Raw genomic sequence first — 9,176 nt, 5'->3', positions numbered from 1 at the left:
AAGGAACACGCTTCGTGCCCTCAGTCGGGCACGGACGGGCACCTGGTGGGCTTTGCGCTCACGCCCCGTCTGGTCCCCTCCGTGGCTCGACCCTGTTACGCGCATTTCATAGATGCCGCAGACACGGAGCAAAGTTCCGAGGGACCAGAAAGGCGGTCTGAAGACCGACCACACGGGGCGGAGCCCAGGCATCCCTGAAACCCCGCCCGGTAGGCCCCCAAATAGCCGTCGAAAGGAGACAGCAGGTCCCGCCCCGTTCTCAGCTCCATGGCGCCCATTCCGCTGCCGTAGCCTCGGTCAGCCGGGCCTCGGGGCAGAAAGGCCGGGCTGCTCTGGACTCCCCACTCGCCTGCCACCAGCCCTGACCGTGTCAGAGGCTCCCTGTCCCCCGTGCCACGCCGCCCGCCACGGCCCTGACCGGGACGTCCCCGTGCTCTCTGGGTGTGCCCTCTGCAGTGACAGCCCTGGGGTCCCCGCTCCTCCCCCCGCCCTGAGCCCTGGACGCCTCCATCGGACGCTCCCGAAGGCCCCCCCGGAGACCTGTGTCTGTTCGGCCGCACGGCACAGACAACCGGGCCTCAGAGAGGCGAGAAGAGCCGCCAGACCCGCTGATCTGGGGGAGCAAACTGCTGCTCGGCCGCCTGTCGGGCCTGCCCCCTCCCCCCCACCCTCCCGCTGGGCCTGCAGACCGCCCCCCCTCCCCCGGGAACAGGCCAGCCTCCAGAGAAAACCCTGTCCGGTGTGCTATCCGGCCTTCTAGCCCACGGTCCCATGCCACGTCCTCCCAGCCTCGCGCACCCCTCCCTGGAAAGCAAGCACCGCTCTGCCCTCCCCCGGGACACCTGCACCTCGACCCAGCGCCCCCCACCCTGCCCCCCCCAGCAGGAGTCCTGTCCAGCAAAGACCCTCCTTCAAGGCCCAGACTTGTTTCCCACTTGACACGTGTTGCAAACTCGTGCGACCACAGATCAGGGTGTTAGCAAGCGTCTCGGCCTCCCTTTGTCCTTTGCCGAGGGGACGGCACACGCCCCACCCCTCTCCCACGGCTACGCGGAGCCCAGAACCCCGGAAACACCCTGCCCACAGAACCCAAGAGGCCACCACACCTCCGGGCCACACGAGAAGGAAACGCAAACGAGGAAGGGGGACGTCGGAGCCACGCGGCTCTGCCGGACCTGACGGGTGGCAGTCGGGGCCGCCGACGGTTACACATTTAAATCACTGCCGAGGTTAAATGAGACGGCTGTGCCAAGAGAGGGGCTCCATCTGCCAAGACGAGGATTTGATGAAGCAAATCACTGGTGCAGCCGCGCTGGGCCCGGGGCCCACGGGCGCCCGCGGCCAGGCGTTTAGCCGGCCGGCTTGCACGGCAGCGGGGGGCGGAGAGGCGCTGTCGGGGCCCGGCCGCCACTTCCAGAACCACCCGCGGCCCGAGTGCACCTGCCAGCTGGCTGGACGCCACGTGAGGGGCCGGGGACCAGATGGCTGCACGAGCTCTGGGAGCAGAAACGGGAGAGGACGGGGGCACCCAGAGGGACCCTGACAGGCAGAGGGGCGCCGGGGGCCGGCGCCAGCCCCCCTGCGGCACAGAACACGCGCACGCCCGCTCCAAAGCGTCTGTCTGCAGCCTGGACGCTGTCCCGACTGGAGACCAGTTTCCAGACGAAATCCTCATGCAGAGAGGCCACGCTTTCTTCGGGGTGAATCTTCTAACCTTCTGAAAGCGAACACATCGTTGCAGTCTCTTTCAGGTTATTGAATAACACCCGCGTTGTCTCCGCAGGTTCAGTCTGCGGTGGTTTTTTCACAAACTAGAGGAACGTTAAGGGGACAGAGTTCCACGTGGCTCCGTGGTGTTCGTTTGACTCGTTTACTTCTTTCTCGGAAGCTCCCGGGTGACCTGGGCAAACGGGTCAGGCGTCCACATTTGCTGGTGGACACCGTGCGGGCCTTCGCCAACAGGGTGTGCAAACGGCCTGCTTTGATTCACCGATACAAGCCTTCCTCGAACCTGCAGTTAAGCGTCGGGCCTGGGGGGCTCAGGGGTTGAGGAGTCCAGCAGTGAGGCCCCGAATGCGAATCCAGGGGTGAATGAAAACAGCCCTCAAAGTAAAATGCGATGCTGGAAAATCATCGCTGTGAGACCCAGTGAGAAGAGCCCAAGGACCCGAATGACCCCAGCCGATGGGTCAGGTCAGCTGCCTGACGTGACCCATGCTGAGGGGAGGAGGGACACCCTGTGGAGTCAGGCATCGGAAGAAACCAGGCCCACCTCCATCAGCCTTTGCTGCTGTTCCAGACACTGTTCCCAGCTCCCAACTTGGACCATGACATGACTCCCACCAGGTCTCCTACGGCAGACCCCTCCGCCTCTTCCTCCCCCCAGACTTGGCGGGTCCTCCGGGCAGCAGGCTCACGGTCCCGCCAGATCTCACAGCGGCCTTCCACCCACGGCCTCCCCTCCCCCCCCACCTCTCTCCACCACACTTTCCAAATTCCCTTCCAACACACTGCTTGCTCCAAATACCAGGGGGCAGACGGAACATTCTAGAGCACTCGGGAGCTGTCACAGCACTCCCTCCCACTGCCCCACTGTCTGTCCAAGCGCTGTTCCCCAGACCTAAGGGACCCCGCCAAGCCCCTGGAGTCACCCCCAGACATCCCTGTGCTCACAGTGGCCCCCTCGCACAGGGCCTAGCGGCAGGTGCTCAGGACAGACCCAGTGAATGCACAAATGCACGCTTCCCCAACAGTGTCCACATGACTCGGGGAACTCGCTTCCAAATGGGACTCACGCTCGCCACCTGAGCGACCACCCCTCGGGGTCCCTGACTTGGAGAGGCTGTAAAGGAAGCTGAGAAGGCCTTTCCGGTCACCCAGGAAACGTGACCGGAGGCAGGTGGCCCACAAAGGCAGGGGCAAAGAGCACCCCACATTCTAGAGAAAGACCCCAAAACGGGGCTCAGACAAGCACAGAACCACCTGCTGCCCACAGACACCAGCCTTTCCCCAAACCCCGATTCCAGCTGCTTCCTTGGTCAGTCTCCGCGTCTTGAGTCGACTCAAAACGTCAACACACGCGGTACGCAGGCCCGTGAGACCCAGACAGACAAGGGCTCCGTGAGCCAGAGCGTGTGCAGGGCACGTGGCCATTTTCCCGGCTCTCCCACGTTTGGAAGCGTGCTGGTTCCCGACTCAGTGATGGGCTGTGACCTAGTTTGAAAAGCCCTGGGGCCCCTGCTCCTCACTCGGGAACCAAATCCCTCCAGCCACGTCCCTGCAACCTGACACGGCCCCAGCAGGCCCAGGGGCTTCCGAGAGGAGCACATGAGGCGACAGACACACCGGGGCCAGAGCAGTGTGGGGTGTGTAGGGGGTGTAACAAAGTCACCCCGACCTCTCACGGCACCCGATGCAGAAGAAGCAGGGGCCGCGGGAGAAGAGGAAGAAGCAGCAGGACCCAGAGGGGCCCACAAGGGCGTGAGCAAAGCAGGTGGACGTGTGGTACCACCGAGGCTGGCTCAGGGCAGGGGGTGGGGTCCACCGTCCAGTAATTCGAGGTTGAAACCCAGGTGCTGACAGATTCAGGGACCACAGGACCCAACAGAGCCCATCAATCAGCCCGTCTCTGTGCCCCAGGGGGGCTCAGCAGAGAGGCAGCGTAACTTCCCATGCCTTGTAACGAAGGACCGTGGACGCACCACAGCCAGCGAGCAGTCCTGGAGGCCAGACATCCGGTCCGGGCGGCTCACCGGGTTCCCGGCCCCAAGTCCTCGGTGCAGGTGCGCGACACCTCCCGTCAGCGCCTCATCGCCATCAACACCCGGGTTCCGGAGAGTAGACGTGGGGTCTCACTAGCAGACGTGGGGTCTCACTGGGGCACGTTTGGAACCCTGCCGACTGGAAGCCTGACAGACCGGGGCTCCGGGGCTGGTGGCCGTTCTGCCACCAGGGGCGGGAAGGAGACTCTTCCTTCTGGTGCCCCCGGGGGTGCTGGACACCCTCCCCTCCCAGATTTCTCCGTGGCTCCAGCCCACCCCTCCCCTTTCCGCTCACTCTGGTCTGGCAAGGAAGGGCTCTCCGTCCCCTTGCGGTCACCCACCCTGAGCGAGATGACTGGACCGTTACCGCGTTCCAGGCTGGCACCGGGGGCTCCGCCATCCAGAAGCCTCGAGGGCTGAGTGTTCCTTTGGCCAGGATGCGGCTCACGCATCGGGGGCAGAGGCTGGACGCCCCAGCGGGGACTCCCAGAGCCATCAACGGTGCACGAAGCCGTGCAAGCGGCCGTGGGCAGGTCTCCCTTGTGGCACAGGCCATGTGCGGACAAGTGGGGCGTCAGCACCCTTCCGTCTGTCCCCCCTCCCACCCTTCCTAAGAGGCCGGGGGAGGGGACTTGCCAGCAGGCCTGGTTGGCCTGAGAAGCTGGTCCTCGTTCAGGCCCATGCAGCCCTCGAGACACAGAAGCAGCTTGGCAAGCACGTGGAGGGCCCGCACACCCAGCTCGGACGCGGTAGAGAATCACTCTTTGGTAAACACCGGCTGGAAACTGAAGGGTGGCTCCTTCTCCGTGCCCCCCCCCCCGCCGCCCCCTCGCTGCATCCGGAACGTCGCAGGGAGCCCAGAAAGCTTTCCTGCCGACAGACGTGGAGGCTCGCAGCTACCTGGGAGATGCGGTCAGTGGGGGCCCGGAGGGCTCCGGGCACGAAACGGGGAGCGTCCTGTCGGCAGCGGTCAGAACGGACAGAGGCCGCCACGCCTCCCCCCACACGCCCACCCGTGAGCAGGCAGACGGGGAGGCCGCGGCCCCGGGCTCCCTCCTGCCCCTGGAGTGACGCCCTGTGGGCGCGGGTAGAGGAGACCAGCACTAGATGGATGGCCTCGAGGGGCGGGTGGGAAGGTGTACAGTCTGGCCGGGTCGGTCGGGCCCCCGGGGGTCCCCCAGGCCCAGCTCGCACCTGCCGCCTAGCCCCCTCCTCACGCGCCCCGTCTCTGAGCCCGTCCTGCCTGCCTCCCTCTCCTCCGGCCGCCTGTCTGTAACCAGGACCTCTCAGCTGCAGCCAGACAGGAAGAAGGATTTGATGACTCCTTTGTTCTCCTTTTATGTGTGAAATTGTGACGAAAAACTGCTTTAAAGGCACCTGCCCTGCCGCACCAAGACCCTGGCAGTCTCCTCGGGGTGAGGGAGGCGCCCGACGCCCGACCCGGCCACCGTCCACGTCGCCCCAGCACTGCTACGCGTGGGATTCCGGAAAAGAGTCGACCGAACTTCAAAGCCCAGTGCGTGGGATTAGTTCAGGGCTCCACACCCGTTTGTAAATAAAACAGAACCGAATGGAACCGAATGGAACGGAATGGAAGGGAATGGAAGGCAATGCTGTCCTAGAATGACAAAGACCACACACTTACAGTAAGCGAGGAACCATCCTCCGCTTCACACGCAGGGTCCCTGAGAGCGAAGGTCACTCCGTGGGCAGGCACCTAAGACCTGATTTGAACCCGGAACCGTGTCCCGGGGCCCCCAGGCTCACCGCCACACGTACACCACAGCGCTTCTCAAAACCCGCCCCCTGCCCGCCCCTCCTGCCCGTCAGCTCCGAGCGACAGGACGCGCACTCTGGCGGGCAGCAGTCACACCACAATGTGATTAAAGGACTGGTCTAAGGAATGAATGAAAGAATGTGAAGAAAAGTGCAAAGTGATCTCAGTTCAATCTCCGCTTTTCTCTGGCAGCTTCAATCCTGAAACAGCCAGCAATCACAGAGCTCGGGTCCTGAGGGGACGCACATAATGATGCCTTTACATCCCCACCCAAGGCAGCAGTTTGCAGATGAAGTCACGTGAGATCAGTTTATTCACTTTAATGTTTATTTATTTTTGCCACAGAGAGAGTGCAAGCAGGGGAGGGGCAGAGAGAGAGAGAGAGGGAGACACAGAATGTGAAGCAGGCTCCAGGCTCTGAGCTGTCAGCAGAGAGCCCGACGCGGGGCTCGAACCCACGAACCGGGAGATCATGACCTGAGCCGAAGTCGGATGCTCAACCGACTGAGCCACCCAGGTGCCCCTGAATCACAGTTTTTTTTAAATGCAGGTCCTGGAACTTTCTTTGTAAAGATAAATAATTTGGGGGCACCTGGGTGATTCAGTCGGTTAAGCGTCCGACTTCGGCTCAGGGCACGATCTTACAGCTCATGAGTTTGAGCCCCACGTCGGGCTCTGTGCTGACAGCTCGGAGCCTGGAGCCTGCTTCTGATTCCGTGTCTCCCTCTCTCTCTGCCCCACCCCTGCTTGCGCTCTGTCTCTCTCTCAAAAATAAAATAAAACATTAAAAAAAATTTAAAGGCAGACAATTGGGAAAAGTCTGAGCGTGCACACGTGTGTGTACGTACACAACCATGTGCACGTGGACACACACATACATAATGCGGATGCGCTTTGCACGTGTGTGCGCGTGCACGTGTGTGCATATATGTGTGTGGACACACTTGCACACGTGCACATACACACACTAGTTCTGGGAGAATGACAAGCTGTGACAGGGGGAGTCAACCAGAAAACCTACTTATCACAGGTGGCTCCCTTTAGACACACGGGGACCCTCTCCACCTCGGTGCCATAAAAGGCAAGGGGAGGACTGGTCTGAGGCTCTGGTTACAGCATTTGGCGGCCAAGTCCAGCCCCTTAAAGCAGCAGGACCCAAATCAGTAACTCATTTGTTTTTTCAAGGTCCTTGGGCCGCATAACAGCACATCTTTCAACAACGGATCCTCGAGCCCAGTGGGCAAGACAGGCTACAGCCAACGGCGTGACCTTAAAATAGAAGGGAGACAGAGCTGTCCCCACATGTGCCCTGTCCTGTCAGCTCGCCTTTCCCAGCCACGGAAAGGAGACGTGCCGTGCACATCCCTGGCCCCGTGAGATGCACATTTGACCCTCACCCGTGTCCTTGAAGGGGGTCGGAAGCTCTAGGATACAGCATCGCAGGCAAAGGGCCCCCCCAAAACGTCACACGGGCTTCGAGAGGTCTGGAGACGACGCTGCTCTGCTGGGGCTCCAGCCGATAAGCCGGTGCAAGGAAGGTCTATGATCCCAGTGCCCAGAACGACTCTTCCCAAGAGAGGAAGGCGCCGGCAGGACCCGACCTACAGAGAGCTCTCTGCAGTGTGCTTCGGGGTAAAATCCAAAGCCGCCACGAGCACAACCCACAACGAAATAAGCACGCACAGGGTGCGGGAGCGGGAGCAGGAAACGGTAGGAATGGGGCGTGAGAGAGAGAGAGAGAGAGACAGACACAGAGCGCGAGGACCCCCTTCCTTCCACGGAACCCGTCTTCGACTCTTCGTCTCCTCCAGGAAGAAGCATCGCGTGTCGGTCAACGGGGAAGACTGTGCAACCGGATGGCCTAGACTCGAGCTCGGACCCCCGGTTACACACCGTGCGACTGTGGGCCAGTTACATAAATTCTCGGCACCTCGGCTTCCTCCGTCCGCTCCATCCACACCGTCAGAATTAATAACGGGACTTTGTGGGACTTCAGTAAAATCAAGAACTCAAAGAGCTTAGGAAGGGCCAGGCTCCTTCCGGGTCAAGAGCATCGTGACCACATGCTTCCCCTCTTCCCCGGGGCCGGGAGGCTGGCATTGGGTTTCCCGCAGTAAAACGCTGCTGTGCTTCTGGAATCCACTCTAATAGGATCTTCTGTAATGCTTGCGGGTCACTGGGTCACCACGGTGGGTCCCGGCTGCACCGTCTGCCCAGAAGCCTGAAATCACTGTCACGGGTACCAAGGCGTCCAACTCGGTGCCACCCACCGGGAATACTGCGCTCACCCCCCTCCGTCTGCCTTCTGCAACGGCCATTATCACCCGCGGGCGCCCCTCGCTGCCCCGTACGTGTTCGGGTCACCCTCCACTTATAACACAGGCCGCTCGGGAATCCTTAAGTCACTAATGAGAAAATCACGCTTAACACTGGGGCTTGAAAAGTGCCCTGAGGATCGAGGCAGGAAAGGCCTTTCTAAGCGATCGTGGTTTTATACACAGAGCGGACACTCCCTTTGCCGTGTGGCACCCTCTCCTCCAGCCGGCCCCCCCTCGGTCCCTGTGGTCTGGGGAGGGCGAACCCCCGCCCGCTGAGCTGGCCTGGGGTCTGCAGCCGGGCTCCGTGCAGGGCTGAGTCAGATCCCCGTGTAATCGGGATCTGAGGAGCATTAGCCCCCACGTGACCTGCTCCCCTCCCGCCCGGTGCCCACACACAAGCTGCTGCCTGCTGCCTGCTCGGGGCTCAGTGTTTGCCTGCATCCCGATAAGGCTCGGCCGATCAATGGGTGCTTTTAAGCGGCTTCCCCGGGGTGGGGGAAGAAGGAAAGAAAACGGCACCCACGACTGGCAGCCTAGGACTGCAGAGTGGGCGGCAGGGAAAGAGGTCCGGATGCAGGAGGGGAAGCGACCCAAATCCCACGGTGACTCCTCACGTGGTGCAGGGGCCTGGGCCCCTCTCGACCTCCCACCCTCGGGAGGAGGAGGACGGGGTCCCTCTGCTACACACTGCGCAGGTCCCCAGCTCCCAGCCCCCCGCAACATCTCCCCTCTATGCCCAAAGTGCTCCTGCTCTGTGCCCTGGCTTCAAGCAGGGGAGGGGGACACAGCTCACGGCCACACAGCCACACGGATGCTTCCTGCAGTGGGACCACAGGAGGGGACCAGAGGGGCCGGGAGGCGGAGGTGGGGTGGAAGGGCCCCTGCAGGCTCCTGATCAGGCCGGCCCCCCTTCCCCCCAGGCTTTCAGAAAGGCTGAGCCCCAGCCTCCTGCTTGAAAATACAAACAAAGGTACCCGCAAATAGCAGTTTTTAAACCCAGAAGAAACCTGCCATGTGGTGCTTTCCATTTTCTGAAGTGCTTCCTGGAAGAATTCCCTGGGTTAAGTCTGAGGAATCCACCCACCTGCCTCCGCCCTCAGCTCCCGACAGGCCTGGGGGTGCAGCCCGGGGGGGGGGGGGCTAGGATTCCCAAAGTGGGGGTTCAACCACCTGGTTCAAATCCCAGCTTGGCCACCGTCTGGCTGCGTGACTCCAGGATAGTTACTTGGCCGCTCTGTGTCCCAGCCCTTCGTCTACGCAGTAGAGATAACAGAAAAGCCTCCTGTGTGAGTTCCTGGGGCTGCAGCCACGGACTATAGA

The sequence above is a fragment of the Felis catus genome, chromosome D3, assembly GCF_018350175.1.
Source record: "Felis catus isolate Fca126 chromosome D3, F.catus_Fca126_mat1.0, whole genome shotgun sequence".
Lineage (NCBI taxonomy): Eukaryota > Metazoa > Chordata > Mammalia > Carnivora > Felidae > Felis > Felis catus.
The sequence above is the reverse complement of the archived record's forward strand: the minus strand, read 5'-3'. Positions refer to the sequence as shown.